At 41.5% G+C, this 18,608-nt stretch overlaps 1 protein-coding gene across 1 annotated transcript in view; it reads right to left on the reverse strand.

Annotated features, from left to right (window-relative positions):
• SYT1 (synaptotagmin 1) overlaps positions 1-18,608 on the reverse strand; it is a 200,512-nt gene that overhangs the window by 3,275 nt on the left and 178,629 nt on the right. The window lies entirely within an intron of this gene.

Below are 18,608 nucleotides of genomic sequence, written 5' to 3' on the forward strand. Positions count from 1 at the left end.
ACAAAAGATAAAAATTGGATAAAGTTGCAAAGGAACTGTTCAAATCATGAAGCTTTGCCAAATGATGACACATTCTAAAATTAATATTATGCAAATAGCCAGAGGAGGGTTTGTTAATTTGCCTCTAAACTGAAATGCTTGCCTGTACGTATATAGATCTCTGAAGTCTTGCGCTTGACAGGAAAGCTACTGGGTCACAAACTGCCTGCCTTGATTATTGAATATGAATAATGTGCTTTCTGCTATTCAGGTTTGCTTTTCTTTTTTTCTTTCACAAGGCTCCAAGAAATGATAATCTCAGTGGGTTATGCTCTTCCTCTTTAGTGTTTCTTCCAGAGATGGGTTCAAAAGCAGCAGTGTCTACTGTACACACCTGAGAATGCTAATGATTGAAATGAACACATTTCCTGCATCTTTCATCCATGCCATACGGACACCAAATGGCAAAAAAGCTGTTTTCTTTGCTGCACGGTAGGGTGATGGGCACTAGCTAAGACCTGTTCTAGACATGTACCACTTCATTTTTATTTTTTAAAGATTTTTTTAAAAATTATTTGAAAATAAAAATACAAATAGCAATAGAAAGTGCATAGAAACTTATACAAAAGGCAAAATTTAAACAACAACAGAAAAGTATATTCAAAATATGTGGCATCACAACTGACTTATGGCGTATATGGACTGTACCACTTTAGACTACAGGTGAGAACTTACAGTTTTCAATGTTTCTATGGATTAATAATTCCCTTTAAATGGAAAGTCAGCACAGCATGCAAAAGACTAAGATAAAACCTTTCCGCGGTATGTTGTTATGTTTAATATTTGCTGGGAGTTTTTATTACAATCGTGCCCCTCCATTACATGAAGTACTACCCATTCTACCACATCAGACTATTTATTTAGTCATTTATAGTCCACCTTTCTCATTGAAACTAAAGATGGACTACATAGTGTGATATTACAGTCAATTTCAAGGATACTTCACTAAACAAATGCCATTGAGTAAATAAATGTAAGTTTATTTACAGTGCATAGAACAACAAATCTGGCAGAAAACCACAGGTTGTGCGCAGTGATAATGGAGGTGAATATGTGTGCCATGATACACAGCAGTTCCTGAGAGAGGAAGGCATCCAAAACCAGATCACCATGGTGTACTCACCTCAGCAGAATAGAGTGGCAGGAAGGAAAAATAGAAGTCTTCTGGATATAGTAAGATGCATGCTTTCCAATGCATCACTTCCACACACATTTGGGGGAGAAGCCGTGATGGCTGCCACATACATACAGAATGGGCTACCCACAAAAACAACACAGACTGCACCTTGTGAGCTTTAGCAAGGCTACAAGCCTAGCATAAAACATCTGAGAGTCTTTGGGAGCAAAGCTTATGCCTACATCCCAAAAGAGAAGAAAACAAATTAAAAGACAGAGAAGCAGAAGGAATCTTTATAGGTTACTCTTCAAAGAGCAACCCTGACAACTGAAGCTGACTAGGGAGGAGACTGAAAGGATAAGGCCTCTACTAGTGGACAGCTATTCTTCTTCAGTGATTGAATCGTAAGCTGGTCCAGCAAGAAGCAAGTCAAGATTGCAATTTCTACTATGGAAGCTGAATACCTATCAGCATCACTGAGTTATCAAATAGTAGAACGGCTACTTTGACTATTCACAGATCTTGGCATAGATATTCCAAAGCCTATGCCAGTCTATGAGGACAACCAAGCCTGAATCAAGTTTTCACAGCAAGAAAATGAATCAGCACAAGCATATTGACATAAAGCACCACAGGGTGAAGAAACTACAGAAGGAAAACATAGTCAAGCTGTTCTACTGCCCTACTGAGCAGATGACTGCTGATGTGCTGACTAGTTGTCAGTGGTATGGGGAAAATAATGTTTTAGACTATGTTCTAATAAGGTGAGGGTAGGGAGGGGAGGTCAGGGAAGGCAGGCACTGGTAGTGTTTGGGCAGGAAGGGAGCCCAGTGGCTGTAGCTCGAACCTTCCCCGTACACATACCGCCTGCACCCGCCTTTCCCAGTTGCCCTTGTTTTTTCTTTCCACTGCCTCCCAACCAAAGCAACCTGCCTTCTCTGTCCATCTAGCTTCTTTCCTTCAAGTTCAGCTCAAATTTGAATTGCGAGAGGCTACATCATTTGTTTTCTTTCAGCTCCAGGACGAGAGTATCAAGACTGAAACAACAACAGCTCTTGCTAAATGACAAGAGACATATTTATTTAAGAAATTAAGAGTATAGATTAGATTAAAACACTGGTGGCACGCAGTATATTTTTTACAAATGTTTTGGTGAAGGTATCAAGTTAAGACATAAATAAAATAAGATTCAAAACTGAAAATTAGGCTATATAATTTTTTGGCACAGGTTCAAGCCACTAGAGAAGACTGGGCCCATGCCCTATCAGCTTGAAGGACTGTATCCCATATTCGTTGTTTAATTATTCCTCATGCTCCCCAAAGCCCAAGATACTGTTGGGTTAAAGGCTTAAACCCTTGAAGTTGTAATTTCTCCTCAACAGTTCTCACCCACATTAATAATAATCACCTCATACCTTGAAGTTAATGTGTTGTATAAGGCCAAGCCACAACCCACCCAGAAGTTCTCCTGCAGACCCCTACTGAAATGTTGCAGTTCCTAGTGACAAAAGTATAGGCATACGTATACACACGGACTATTTTTGTAGCTGTGTTTCTGTATTAACCATTTGGCTTCTGAAAATCAAATTCCTTTATACATTTCCATTTTAATTTAAACCAGTATGATTCTGTTACTTGAGATGAACTCTGGAGACCACCTGATATTTTATTTTTTAATCTTCTCCACCGCATTTCAGTGCTAGTTCCTTCACACAAGACAGACATTTTAGATGGTTACATTTTTTTTAGGCCTCAACAGCTCATTAAAAAAAAGTCACTATGAACAGTTATTTCTGTGCAACTGTGAATGTATCTATCGCAAAATATTTTATAGTAATATAGTATTATTAAGTACAATTTGAATTGCACAGTGATATACCTTGCCTCTCAATTCCCATTAGGGTTGCTAGAGAGGCGGGGGGGGGCATACTGGGTGTTAGCATGCTCATTGGCGATATCTTCACATCGCTGATGACTCTCTGACATCACTCCCAGAAGTGACATCATCATGTTGCTGAGCCTGTTGGAACCACTCTAGTATTTAAGCAAAACTCTATGGATTTTGCCCAAATACTAGGGCTTCACCTGGTGATATAATGACATCACTTAAAGGCATGTGTGGAGTGACATTGGCATGTAGCCTTGCTGCCTGCCCTTCTCCCAGTTGAGTGGCACCAGGAAGCATGGGCTGGGGGTGGAGTTGGCAACCCTATTTTCCAGCCCTCCTGGAGTCAAATATCACTATTTTTGTTACCAGTGTAGTGTTTTGTCTAATTATTCTGGTTAAACAAATCAGAAAATACACAAAAGGGAGTAGGTTACACACTTGCAGCTGATGCAGATGTGTAGCTACATTGACCTCCTAATGTTGATCCAATGCTCATTGGTCAATTTGGCTGTATCTTTTCACATGATTGGGAAATGTGCATTTCTGTCCAGGGTGGCAAAATGTTACAAACAACTCATTGCACATTAACAGAACTAAACTGGCAATCATCACTTCATATAGTAGCAAAATCTATGCTTACTTATTATTTACAGCATTTACAGACCGTCTTTCTTCTAAATTAGGACTCAGGGCAACAAGATGATAACAGGACAGGCATGCCATTTGACTGCTGACTATCCCGTCTCCCCTTCTTGCTTGGCTAGCAGGAGAACAGTGGGAAGGTGGAAATGATGTCATGCAATGCATCAACATCCTGTCTGGCTGAAATGTGAGATCAGTGTGTCAGTCGATAATCTGGAAACTATTTCCACAGTATTGGCTGACACTGTGACATCACCATCACCCTTTGCCTCAAAGCTCACACCAGGAGGTGGTCTGCTGTCCCACTAATGGGGCAAAGCAATAATAGCACTCAAGGAGATGAGAGAATCATTATGTAAATCACAGAACTCTTTCCATGTGGATGCTATTGACAGCATTACTTTTAAATGTTCCTTTTTAAAATGACAATAACTAAAACATAAAGGCTTCACAATGCATTCATATTCATCTTAAGAATTTGTCACAATGAGAGAATGACCTCATAGTATCATTATAGTATCATAGTATTAATACACAATTACTTATTTGCAACAGTTGAGTGTGAATAAAGATAGAAACAAATGCAGCAAGTCTAAACCCTTGTACCCTCTACTGAATTATAGATACTATTGCAAAAACTGCAGCTGTGGGCTACCCATGAACAGTGAAGGCAGTTCTTCTAGAGACATGTTGGAGGGAACAGAGGTGTTTGCTTCAAAGGTTTTTAAGCAGCAAGTACAAGGAGCTGTTAATTATATGGAAGTAAGCCTGATCTGAGTCACTACAGAGGCACAAAGAAAATTACTAGAACACAGATCTATTGCCTGTCATACAATCAGGATATCTGTCTACAGTAGCACATACCATCTGTGAGTGTCACCATTAGGGATGGGTACGAACAGCAATGCAAACAAAAAAAGCCACGAACAGTCCAATCTGCTGTTCACGAACAAGCTGTTCGTGAGGCCCCATTGTAAATGAACAGGTGGTCGTTGCAAGCCTCGTTCATTGCTGTTAGTCTTGCTGTTCGTCAAGCCAGACAGTCTGGCACCTGCAATCAATTCCCTTGGCAACTGGAGGCAGGGACTGCCTGAACTCTGTCTGAACTCCTGCTGTTGCCCTGGAAACCCCAATCTAAGCCCAGTTTAGCTTGATAGGCAGGTCTTCCTTTCAAGTGTGGAGCTCCAAATTTGTTATAACAAGGAAGCAAAGCCCAGGGGGGAGGGGGGTTCCCAGCTCTGACTTTGCAGACAGTGGAGAGACAGTTGCTGTTGGCATTTTGATAGAGTGCATTGGAACTTGAATTTTCTTTGTGTGTGGAGGGATAGGGATCTACCCCTTCAAGTTCCAGGGCTGCTGCCAGGCTGGGCCAAGCTATTATTTATTATTGGTACCTTTCCTGCTACCTGCTCAGGTAAGGTTTCTGGGAGTTGTGCAGTAGGGATCTTGACTTGGATGATGGCTGGAGGAGAGCCTGCTGGCCCCCATGAACAGCCAACCATGAAAATGTTCATGAACAGGGCCATGTTCGTGGTTGTTTGTGAGTCCCTATTTGTGGATGGCAATGTACAACGAATATCATGTTCATTTTTTTTTCTGTTCGTGCCCATCTCTAGTCACCATTCAATTGTACCAGAAATGCTTTTAAAAGGGGGCACAAAGAGAAACCTTTCTGTAATTTTTCCATGAAAAGCTTTCTCCAAAATAACCCTTTGGCCTTACAAACTATAAGTCCCTGTGAGGGGATGTTGTTTGGTAGATTTAGATGAGGCTGCTGGCTATGCATTGCAGCATTGACAGTGAGGACTAAATGAAAGCCATTGCTTCTTCAATTACTCAGATTAATATTCAGCACATGGATGCTCACAAACAGAAAAAATTCACAACCATTTGTATTGTGCATTACTGATTTTACAAGAACATTTCTGTGGCAGGGGAGCTAATATAGAAGCAGGCAGGTTCTTGAGTGATGTGCTTTGGGTTTTGGAAGTTGAGAGCCAAAGATGTCAGCCCATTATTTAAAGATAAACAAAAGACTTGCATCTCATCTGGAATGAACACAGTGACAGTAAATATGGTGATCTTGATACAAGTAAAAGTGCCGCTAATCTTTAAAAAAGACTCCAGTACCCACAGCAAAAGGCTTGGGGAGAAGGTGCGTTCAATCTAGTAGATGGTAAAAGAAAATGTGAATATGACATTTATGAGAAAAATCAAGTATCTTACAGAGAACAGAACAGAATGGCTGAACGCCTAACAGTGATAGCAAATATATAGGGACAAGATCAAGTCTGTGGAATGCAACAAGACGAGAATAAAATATCTGTACAAACAAAGAATAACGAGAAAGCTACTGATTGCCAGTGGTTCTTCAGATGGAAATTAAGTTGTAGCTGATCAGTACTCTATGAAAAAATCAATTTATCCCCTTTCAGAAGGCAAAATTTAGAACTCATGAATTTCCAATTGGATGAAGTGCTTGCAGAATGGAGGTGATCAAAGACAGCTAGACTGGAACAGAATTAGCACAAGTTCTGGATATCAAGGCTTTTCTTACAAGCCTGAAAGGCAGAAATAAAGTCAACATATGGAACGTAAGCACAAAGTCAGGTCCAGATCCATTGGAGAGAGTATAGGGGAAGGAAGGGTTGGTTTGGGGGTATTAGTGGGTCTTCCATAGCACTATAAGATAGAGTTTTATTGTACAGCTTCAGCATGGTATGTTAATTCATGGCAACACAGCATGGAAGCTGGATTGTCTATTACTAGTACCTTGCTTTCATTTCTGATTAGTGACACTACTAGGCACTTCCCTGAAGTTGATGTGCCTGACCCCCTAAATCCACAGACACATACAGTCCTCTACATAATTTACCTGCACCTTCTTCTGTATGCCGGATCATTCTCCCCCTATACATGCTAGCTTCCCTTATCACAATGAAAGAGCTAAAACTCATTTTGCATATTTGGGAAGGCAGCACTTGGAGAGGAGAAAGTGTGGGAAGGAATTTTGTATCTATTTATTTAATTTATACCTTGCTTTTCTCTCCAGACAGGACATCATTTTTCTCTTCTCTGTTTTATCCTCACAACAATCTTGTGAGGTAGCTTAGCGTGTGATTCACCCAAAGTTACCAGCAAGCTTCCATGGCAGACTGGGGATTTGAACGTGGGTCTCCTAGATCCTAGTATGGCATGCTAACCATTACACCATGTTGGCTCTCAGGAAAAAGTTTTGCCAACCTCCAGGGTCCTGAAAGTCTCCCGAAGATTCTGTAGTTCTCCAACCTCCAGGGTCCTGAACATCTCCTGGAGTTTCTGTAGTTCTCCAACCTACAGAACCCAATTTCTCTGGACGGAATGGCAGATTCAGAGGACAGACTCTTTGACATCACATCCCTGTTGAGCAACTTCCCCTCCCAAAATTCCACTCTCCCATGGCACCTCTCCAGAATCTCTAGGAATTTTCAAAGTCGGAGTTGGGAACCACAGTTAAAACACCTCCCCACTATTACTTCCCTGGCTGGTCCAAATCCCAGATGGGATCATTCCAGCTCCAGTTGTAGCTCCCTCTCAGTTCTGCTAATGGCAAGTCCTGATGAAATCAGGGAAAAGTTTCTCTCTAGATTGTCCTTCATAGATGAAAAACATGTTCATGGAGTGCTAGAGGTGTTTAGGCCTCAGGCATTGTGTGCCATGGTGTCAGCAAGAGAAGTTAAACAAAGAGCATTGTCCAGGGTTGCCAGCCCAGTGGAGGCCTGGCATCCCTACTTACAAGAGCATATGGAGCTTTAAAAATCCGAGTTAAATTTAATTTTTAAAGGTAAGAACCAAAGGAGATCTTCAATAAGTGGGGATGCTTTGGATACACACTGGATCTCTTGCATATGAAATAGGTTGTTATTCTTGTTGTTATTTATATAGTGCCATCTCTGTGCCTGGTACTTTACAAAGAAGCATCATAAATAAAAATTGATCCCATTCACAAGGATCTTAAATCTTGATAGAGAAAAAGGGGATTACTGGATCAGGGTGTACACTTTTAGCCAAACAGATTTCCTCAACTGCATTAGTAAATGAAAATGTTCCTTCAGTTTATTAAGGGCATTTGAGAACAGGCCTATCTACATGTCTATCCAGATAACAGGCAGCCAACAAATTATCATATTTACAATACAGAAAAGCTATTGGGTTTTCCTTCCCCCACAGATCTCAAGCCAGACTTCCTTCAAGGCCAGTAAACCTATCCCTTGTGCTAGGATGACTCAGTATGCTGCCTGGGGATTTCAAGCCATGGATAATTTTCCTTAACATTTTTCCTCCTGTAGATTTGTGTATGGGAAGATATAATTAAGGCCTCAGAAAAAATCTCTAATGAGTTTAGAGTGATCACATGCATGGGTTGTCTAAATCAATATTCGTTATGCAGACAGAAAGCCTGAGGGTGAAGAGAAGCAATTGCCTCACTTGGTCTTTACAGACTGTGTACAGGAGTTGTGGGTGCCTTCTATATTACATAAATGTTATAGCTCACATTAAATCAGTGTTGTCTTTTTTGCTTTTTGCTACAAGTGGAAGTTCATGAAGACAGAGCGTTATACTGAAAAAGGTTGACACTGTCTTAGGAGCGGTACGGGGAACACTGACCAACATTCTAGTTAGAAATAGAACTTCTTGGCACAATAGAATTTTAGGAGCAAAGTTATAATGTAAGAGGGAATTAGCCTGCATAGACTGCCTGCTCCAAAACAGAATGCTGCCAGCTCAGCTCTTAGCCCTGCCTGCTATCCTTCACTCAGAGCAGCTCTTACGAAATGTATTGGGGAAATGAAGCTGTGTCTGATGTCATGTAATTCACTGGAAGATTGGGGCGAGAAGGGCAAATTCCTGTGCAACTGGCTGCTGAGTTGCAGAAGTTTGAGAACAGGAGGAGTGCCTGCCACCACAAGGAGGAAAGCCAGGACCGGCTATCTGCTTTGGAAAGAAGGGGGCAGGCCCCAGGAGATACATTGGTGGGCACTAGGTTGGGGATTACTGCTGTACCTCAGTAGCAGACTGGCTGCTGCCTTTGTGGTGAGATGTGAAAGTTGCCTCAGACATAGGTGAGGTGTGTACATGGCTCTGTTATGAACAGTACAACAGAAGATGTTATGCAAGTACTTGTGCAATTCCTCTTCTATAATTCTTCTGATGGTAAAAAAAAATCAGAGGCCAGCCTTCCACTCCCACTCATTTTAAAAAACAACCTTGTGCTTATAAAAAATCCAGCTGCCCAATGGAGTCCATACTCCTGGCTTCTGGCAGTGTTATATTTTCCCAGTCCACCCAGCATTCTTTTGCTACTCTGTGATTGCTTCTAGGGGGCAGTACAACTTAATTGTGACTCTAGAACACTGGTAGGGATGTCAATGCTATAAAATAATCAAAGACCCAGTAATCTATTCACACAAAAATTCCAGTCTGGAATTGCTAACCATATATAGCAGATAATCAAAACAGAGCTGATCATATGGCCCCGAGCTTACTCTGATTTTTGGAATTCCACTTACATGTCACTGCACAAGCAAAATGGTTCAAATGTTGCACTTTAAAAAGGTGAAGCTGTGAAAGAGAAGTAACAGAAAATGTTCCTTTGTCTCACCGCTTCCTATCAATACATTGCAGGATAGAGAATGGACAGGTGAACTCATGAATCCTGTGGACCACCTACAAATTCTCCATGCTTAAATAAAGCATATAAAGCCAGTTCGGGATAAATCCAGAAGCAATGGAAAACCTCATACTTTAATCCAGAGCCAACCCTTCAAGACCTCCTAGTGGGAAAGGAAAGCAGGCTAATTACCCTGAAAATATAGTTATGATAAAATTCTAAACTGTAAAGCAAGAAACTTGTCTCTACTCATCAAGGACCAGCCTCCTACATCCAAAACTGACATGACTGCTTGTCAATCACCTTTTGCAAGTAGATAGAGAAGGAGAAAAGGCAGAAGTGGGTGAGGACTGTTTTATTTTCCAAACTAAAGTATTTATGCAATGCTAAAGTATGGATTCTCTCTGCCACTTTAATTGTACACGACTAATCGGGGTGGAGGGAGCATTCCTCCATTAATTAATTAATATTTCTTTCAGAATTAGTTCATATTCATATTCAATTTCACTAAGGCCGATTCCACATTACCTTATCTCCCGTTTTTCTTGTGCAATGATTGCACAGTCTCTTATGGCGCATTTCTCACTCGGTCGTCCACATCAGCCTTCTAAAAGCGGCTCTCTCACGCAAAACCATGTTCACACCCCCCTAATCAGCGCCTCTACCGCGCAAAACAATGATCACATCCCCATTTCAAAAGATGGGATAAGGGGCGGGGAAAACCCAACCAGTTCTGGGTTTTTCTTTTCTTTTCTTTTAAAAAGGGGAAAAGGACGATATATCGACGTGCAATTATCTTGATTTAATGAAGACACGTTCCCTCCCTCGATGGTCATTGGTCAGATTGTCCCTATTACCACAGGATAATTAACGGCCAGCGTGAAGTGTGAAATATCCATGGGAAAGGGGGTTTGGTAAGGATGCCCTGCAGGAGGATGCCAGAGCTGAGCTTCATAATTTCTTCGCAAACTTGGGAGCAACAAAAAGATCGGCAGCACATTCCGTGTTGTCCATCATCAGAGAATTGATTTCGCTGACCCGTGAATGAATAAATATTCATGGTTTAACGATCAAAGTTACTACTGTGCTATTAGAGTTCTAGGCAGTACCTGAAAATGAAAGCAATATAATGAGATGTCGACCTATCGACACCGTAATTTTTTTTTTTAAAGGGTTGGACAAGGGCGGGGCGGAAAGTTGATCCTTAATTTGGGGGTGGGTCAGGAGAGGATTTGAAATCAACGGGGGGGAGGTTCTTACTTGAAAGAAAAAAAACGGTGACAAAAGCGCAATAGGCTGGGGCGACGCAATGACGATTTAATGGCGACTTCAAAGACGATGTGTGTGAACTGATCAGGGAATGGCGTGGCAGAGGCGAAAAACTGACGCGAGATCTAAGGTGGTGTGGAATCGGCCTAAGTGACCACAAAACTGAGCACCAATTGGTTTAATACAACACTGATGGTTTAACGAACAGCCAGAGCCTACAACTTATTGTATCTAAAGCAACAGACAGTACGCAACAGTATAGTCTACAGTCCCTATACTTTTACCAAAGCATCTTTCTGAATTATTTTGTTACAGTACAACCCTCCTCCCTGCATAAAAAGCTCTTCTGAATAATTCAGTTTTGAACAGTTTGCAGAAATCCAGGAGAGTGAGCTCTCTCCTAATCTCCTCAGGAAGGCCACTCCACAAGGTGGGGGCCACTCCACAAGGTGGGGGGCACCACAGAGAATACACATGTATGGGCAGCTGTTGATTTTGCCCCTTTGCAAGGTGGCACTTGCAGAAAGCCCTGTTCAGATGAGCAAAACTGCCATGGCTGTGCATAGGGAGAGAAGTGGTCCCAGATATATGAGAAATCAAGGCCATGAAGGGCTTTTGTATGTGATAATCAAAACCTTGAATTAAGCCCAGTAACTGATGGGTAGCTAATGGAATGATTGCAGAATGGGAGTAATATGCATGCTCTGCCTACCTTCTAATAATAACCAAACAATGGTATAGAGTCTCCAAGCTGAATCTGAGGGAAGACGTATGTAGACAGAATTATAGTAGCCTAGTCTAATGCGATATAGATCCAGGTGGTCAGACTGGCCATGTCAAGATAGGGGGCCATCTCCTGGGCTAGACTGAGTTGAAAGAAAGCATTTTTTGCAGCTGCATTAACTTGCTTCTCTAGCTGCAGTGCCAGATAACCCCTAGGGTCTTGATTGAGTTTGCAAGGCTCAACTGAATCCCACTGAAAATGGAGAGCACAATGTCCTTCAATATCTCTGACTTCCTAACCTGCATCAATTCTATCTTGACTGGATTCTGTTTCAGTCTGTTCCTTTTCAACCATTTGTCCAGAGCTGTCAGGCTACGCCTCAAGACCTCTACTGCATCGCTAGGGGATTTGAATAGTGAAATGTAGACCTGGGTGTCATCCACATATTGATGACATCCAATTCCAAAGCTACAAATGATTTCTAAAGGCTTTATATAGAACATGGGCGATAAGATTGTGCCCTATGGAATCCCACAAAATCATTCCCCTCTGAAAATAGCTAGTCTCCAGTCGCAACCCTTATCTGCACAGAAACAATCTCAATATAGTCATAAAAGAGCTAACAGCTTATTTACCTGCAGTATTGTAATCCGCCTTGGAGCTCAGAGAGAAAGGCAGACTATAAACAACAACAGCAACAGCAACAACAATTTAAACATAACTTTTCAAGTGTATATTATCACAATGCAGCTTTTAACATATTCATTGTGGACAGTCACATTAAAACATAAGTATATATTTCAAAATACGTTAAATGTATTCACAGTACACATAAGGGTTATCATTATCTTATGATGCAGATTGCCTTGCAGAAAAATCTTCATACTACAGTTTCTGAATGACATCTTTGTCCTAAGCAATCCTAGGCAGGTCTATGCAGATGTAAGTCCTGAGTTATTTGACAGGTCTTTATTCCAAGGAAACTGGATTTAGTTTTGAGTCCGGTAGCACCTTTAAGACTAACCAACTTTACTGTAGCATAAGCTTTCGAGAATCACAGTTCTCTTCGTCAGATGCATCTGACGAAGAGAACTGTGATTCTCGAAAGTTTATGCTACAGTAAAGTTGGTTAGTCTTAAAGGTGCTACTGGACTCTTTTCTATTTTGCTGCTACAGACTAACACGGCTGACTCCTCTGTATTTAGTTTTTCAACTTAGCTTATTCTAAAAGACAAAACATTTCATAGGAGTTTTTTCAGTGCTTCCCAACATTTCCAAATTTTCCTTTGAAAAAACTGGGGAAAAAATCTTCAGAAACTCATACAAACAAATATACACACTTGAGATCCCTCTCCCTAGTATTCAGGGTTGAAGCCTAGTCTGACTACTAGCATATATTCTATGATGAATAAGCAGGGCTGTGGATATGTTGCTAATTGGATCTCATCCATAGTAGCAGCACTGATGCTGGGACTGGCTTGTGCTGGACGTCTCTGGAAAGTGATCAGGCAAATGAAAAAGGGACAAGATTGAGTCAGGAACATACACTATACAGCACAGACAACTGCTGCTATAGCTGGCTCTAAACAATAAAGAATTTCATTGGATCATACTCTGTTGAGATAAAAGCATTCAGAGAGTGCACCAACCCACCCACCATTAAAAGTTTCATGCAAGTAGTTTCAAGAAGACATAAATCTGGATTACAAAGGATAAACTATTTGCTGTATTGTTTAAATTTACACCACTAGTCTTGTATTGACAATGTTATCATTTTATTGACAAAATTTTAAAACTTTGGTAAACATGCAGCTTCTTTGATGTCTTACAGCGTGAAAGAGGCACATTTTATGATTCTATTGATTAAGTCAAAAGCATCAAATCAATGACAGCTAATACTGCAAGGATTCTCCACAGGAAGAATATAAAATGCAATTCTTGCATTTCTTTCTGTAGCTAAAAGATCAATAAAGAAACTTTTAAAATCCACATAATTTAGAGATAGATCCAGTCTGGCAAAGGCCATATTTCATCTTAAGAACAGATTACACTATTTGATTTGATTGATTTGCATAGAAAGAAATAGACTGAACTGGTTCTTCTGAAAAAACCTCAAACAAATTTCCGGTACCATTTTCACAGGGAAAATCCAAAGCATAGATGAGGCTATTTTTCTCTTTCATGAGTGCATTTTCTTAATCAGTAACAGCTTGAGAAAGATCATTGTCCATCCACTGATCCTTTCTTATCATTTTTGTATAATAACCTATCAAACTGTTTTGGTTGGTTTAATATATTTTATCTTATTTGTGTAAGCTCTGTCATATTAGACTCCAAAAGTTTTGCTTAGTTGAACAGGAGGTGCAGCAGACTGATAACTGGCTGCAGGAATGTGGTTGTATTATATGGCAGTAGGATGGCAGTAGGTTATTTTCTGAGGTCTATGGATTTATGTAGTGTCAAATCCTTGGTTAAAAAGATGCTTAAGAGAATTACAGAGCAATCCTAAACAGAGTTACTCCAGTCTAAGCCCACTGAAATCAGTAGGCTTAGACTGGAGTAACTCTGCTTAGGATTGCACTGTAAAACAACTAAGAATATATGGCATAAATTCATTTCCCCAATGCCAGTTTCATAGGCTAGAAAATTATCTCCATGGTGCAACCTTTACTCTTTTACATGATTTTAATGCATGCAGGTTTCAGTCAACGCCATTCACGTTTTTGAAAGGGTGATATGCTAAGATGCCTATCACAATAGATTGCAGGGAATAGGTAAACTGTCAGTATCCTTTGCACTGCACAGTTTGTGAATCTTCTGCCACTCTATGCTAGATTTATTGAAAAATATAAAACAGATACTGGCTGTTTTTCTAATAGGGGGTTTGTTATCTAGGTTCAGCAACCAGTTTAAAAGCCAGATTAATGCCGATTCAGCTTAATCCTGTTAAAATGGACTGCATGCCTGAACCCTGGATTGGATCCAGGCTCCTGCACTCACTGGGCTGGATTATGTAGCTGAAGGCAGCTGCCACAGGCAGCTGCAGCAGAGGCAAAGCAGCATTGCAAGCGAGAAGAAAGCAGCAGCAAGAGGGCAGTGGCATGAATGGAGCCAAGCTCCTGGCAGGACAGAGAGGAGGCAGCAACAGGAGTGGATTACCATCCCTTTCTCTTCTTTCCTTCCCAATCTCCGAAAAAGCCCTTTCACCACTGGCCCCCTTTTAAACTCCATGGGTAGACAAGCTTTCCCCTTTGGTTCACTAAAAGGATTCTCCATGAGATTCTTTGGTTTGACAATAAGCTTGCAGAGATCTAATGTCAAACCAGAGAATCCCAAGTAAGGGGGGGGGGGAGCTGCAGACTTAAAAGTCTTGGAAATGTTTCATCCATAGGAAACAATGGAAAGTAGTTGGGGGCAGCTTGTTCAGGGGCCCGTACAATTAGATGCCAGCGTTCAATCCTCCTGAAATCTGGGGAGTCTTGTGGATAATCAGGAGTAAGTTCCCTGCAAATCTGGGTACCTTTCACACTTATACTTTACAGCGTATTTGTATCTGTTTCGCATCCCATGTTTGCAGAGGTTTCACACTTGCAAGCTAGTCATGGGATGCAGTGCTGCTCTTAGTCCATGGTATTCCCGATTCCCCCCCCCACTACATACTGCGATGTTATTTTGAACCTGCTGCCAACTTGCAGCTGGCCCAATTAATGCTAGTGTGAACACTTTTTTCTTCTTTTTGCTTCTCTCCCCCCTTCTCCTTTTCCTAGGGAGCTGATTGGTCTGTGCAGATATGACCACAACCACTCTCCTCAGTTCCCTGACTGCTTTGTCAGCTTTTTTTTTTAACCCTTTGTGCCCCAGCATCTCCATCTAAGCGATGCCCCTGAAGAACTCGGGTTTGGCTTAGCAGGCAGCCCCAGTGTGTGTGGGAGGGCTTTGGCTGTGCAGCGTGCTTGGTGCTCGGTGTGAGGTCTAAGAGAGCCAGTTTGGCGTAGTGGTTAAGAGTGCGGGGCTCTAATCTGGAGAGCCGGGTTTGATTCCTCACTCCTCCACTTGAAGCCAGCTGGGTGACCTTGGGCTAGTCACAGCTCTCTGGAGCTCTCTCAGCCCCACCCACCTCACAGGGTGTTTTGTTGTGGGGATAATAATAACATACTTTGCAAACGTCTCTGGGTGGGCATTAAGTTGTCCTGAAGGGTGGTATATAAATCTAATGTTGTTGTTGTTGTTGTTGTTATAAGCAGGGCTCATTTGGAGGTGGAATGCGCTGGAACGGCATTCCAGTAGATCTGAAAAGGTCATGTGGGTTTTGGCCCCGCCCACATGATTCCCTTTCCTCCTGGCTGTCCTCGTCTTTAGCAGCAGGCTCTGCTGCTTTATTTTCATTTATGACTTGTGAGAGAGAGGGAGGGAGAGAGAGAAAATGAGTGAGTGCAAGCCGAGTGGGGCTGGGCTTCAAAGGAACGTAAGCTGCTTTAAATTCATTCTGCTCTGCTGCTTGCTTTATTTTCATTTGTGACTCATGAGAGAGAGGGACAGAGAGAGAAAATGAGTGAGTGAGTGCAAGCCGGGTGGGGTTGGACTCTAAAGGAGGGTAAGCTGCTTTGAATTCATTCTGCTGCTTTATTTTCCTTTTTGAATTGTGAGAGTGAGTGAGCGAGCGAGCGAGCGAGTGCGTGCGTGCAAGCAGGGCTAGCTCTCCAGAGGAGGGTAAGCTGCTTTGAGTTCAATCTGCTTTAAGGAAATACCTGGAGATTTTTGGGGAAAGCGGCCTGAGGGGTGGATGGTGCCTTCTGACACACTTCCGGTGATGTCGGGGGTGTGTGGCATATGCTAATGAGATATGCTAATGAGTTCCTGCAGTTCTTTTTCTAGGAAATGACCCCTGATTATAAGGCTGAGCTGATTTTAATCTTCTCTCAGTGGCCTCTTGCCCTTGCCAAATCCTGGCGAGTTTGTGAACTGGGGATTATCTGCGGCCCAGAGCGAAGGAGAGTGGAAGGCTGGGAATGAGCAAGGGGCATGGGGGACTCTCCCTCCAGCAATGCCTCCGCTCAGCCTCTCCTCTCTTCTGGCTCCCATCCTTGCACCCCCTCCACCTCTGCATCCTGCTGCCGCGGCTTCCTCATCACATTTGAGGTGTTTGCTTCTCTACACTGCCCTCTCCTTTTCCAGTAGTCTGTGTGGATCTAATAAAATCCACCCTCCTCAGCACCATTTGCTTTTTCTGTAATTTTCTTTGGTTTTTCTAAAGGACAGTAACGTTTCAGCATTGTGCATCTTTTTTAAACGCTCTTACATTACTGCTGTTTGGGAAAAAGATGCCGTGGGAAATCACCACCATGCTTTCTGGCTCTGCAAAGAACCACTTCTGTTCATTTGAACACATGGACACACACCCCTTTTGATTCTTAATGCTCAATATAAATGATAATGATGGCCTTAAAAAAATGGTGTTCGAACAAGCATGGGGAGTCTACATTTTCTCCAAAAAGATCACCCCACCCCACCCATTCAGGGTTCATGTGATCGCATGAGACCAAAGGTGGCCAGAAAATTTGCTGGGCAGGGACACCCCTTGGCACTATTTTCAAAGTTAGGGTGCAAAAATGGCTGCACAGAGATGCAGTATAGGGACAGGTGGGATTTCAAGTGTAACGTCACAACATTACAATGCATGTGCAAACTTTTTTTTTAAAAAAAGGTGATGTGAATTCCAAAGCCCGCAACAAGACTGTGGCTTCGAAGCAAGTGTGAAACAAAATGCAGGATGCCAATTTGAAACTTCTCAGACAGTGTGAAATGCACGGTTGCCAATCCAAATCTGTTGCGATCATGGCGACTCCTTGGAAATGGTGTGTTAACCCGTGAGTGTGAAAGGGGTACTGATGGAGATCGCTTTAAAAATCTCTCAGTCCCCTATACATCCCCCTCAGAGAATAATGGTTGGTTAAATCTGGGATTCTCTAGCCTGGATCAGAGAATCTTACCCAGATTTCAGGAACCCTGGAAAATTTTTTTTTTAATCCCTGAAACCCAGTGTTACTTGGATTTTTTTTTTTGGTCCACATCCCTGTTTTCTAGTAGTTGCAGAGAATCTTAGATGAATGTGATCTGTTGATACAAATATGATGGATAAATTTGGTGAGATATGTATTTTATTTTGTGGATTTTGTAATGGTCTTTTGTAAAAAAACACTTTGACGAGGATCCTGCTAACAGGATTTTTTTTCATTTTACATTAGCACTACGTAACATTTACAAAGGATCCATATACGATTTTTTTTCTTCAAGTTGGTCTGTTTTTTTTAAAATGCCCTCATTGAATAAAACTTTAATGTCATGCTATACTGCTGATTCTTGTGTCAATGCTACCTAGCAATGGCTTGAAAAGAGTAGCAATTTATCCTTGATCTTGCAGTATACATACAGAAACTTCCATTATGCATATGAAGCTTGCCACCTAAACTGACTTCAACACCCATTATAAAAGGATCTTTCCGTGAAATGAAAGAAAACATTATATTTGGGTCATTTTCTGTGCGTGGCTTGGACTTCTGCAGAACCGCGAGCACTGCAGAACTGAGCACTGCAGAATTCCTAACCTTCCCTGACAGCCTCTCATCTTGAATGATTTGACTACTTTTATCTTAGATTACATTTTACTGCTTTCTTCTTAGGTTACATTTTCTTAAACTCCCAAAGTATTAGAATATTTACACCTGTCTCCTGCAAGAGCAGATTAATTTAGTTTAGAACAATTATGCCAAGAAGCATTACAATAGGAACTGCAGAACAGTTGTGCAGCATGGTTAATTTAAATGCTCAGACACACAGCTAATGCTCTTAGAGCTTCTGAACACAGCATATTTTTAAAGAAGCTACTCATTGTTCTGTTTGAAAAGCAGCAGCCTCTAAAAAGCTATACAATTCTGAGAACATGACTGAGCTTATTGATGACCTCTAAAAGATACACACAGCTCTTGACATTTGCTGGGAAGCTGAAGACATCAGAATCCATTATTCTACAGCACTCTAGGTGTGCTTGGTAATTCACGGCAAAGTGCAGGACAAGTTTCCTCTCTCATATAGCAGAGTGAGTATCTATATACTGGTATTCAGAGCAATACGGAACAGAAGACCAACAACAGGAATGGTGAGAATACTTCAGCAGCTATTTTTCTCATATGGCTAAAGAGAAAGATGCCTCAACAGATGAAAGGCAGAACTGGTACATGGTAATGTGGTCAGTAGTTTATGCCCCGTGTAACTTAGGATG

Source organism: Eublepharis macularius, chromosome 9 (assembly GCF_028583425.1).
Source record: "Eublepharis macularius isolate TG4126 chromosome 9, MPM_Emac_v1.0, whole genome shotgun sequence".
Lineage (NCBI taxonomy): Eukaryota > Metazoa > Chordata > Lepidosauria > Squamata > Eublepharidae > Eublepharis > Eublepharis macularius.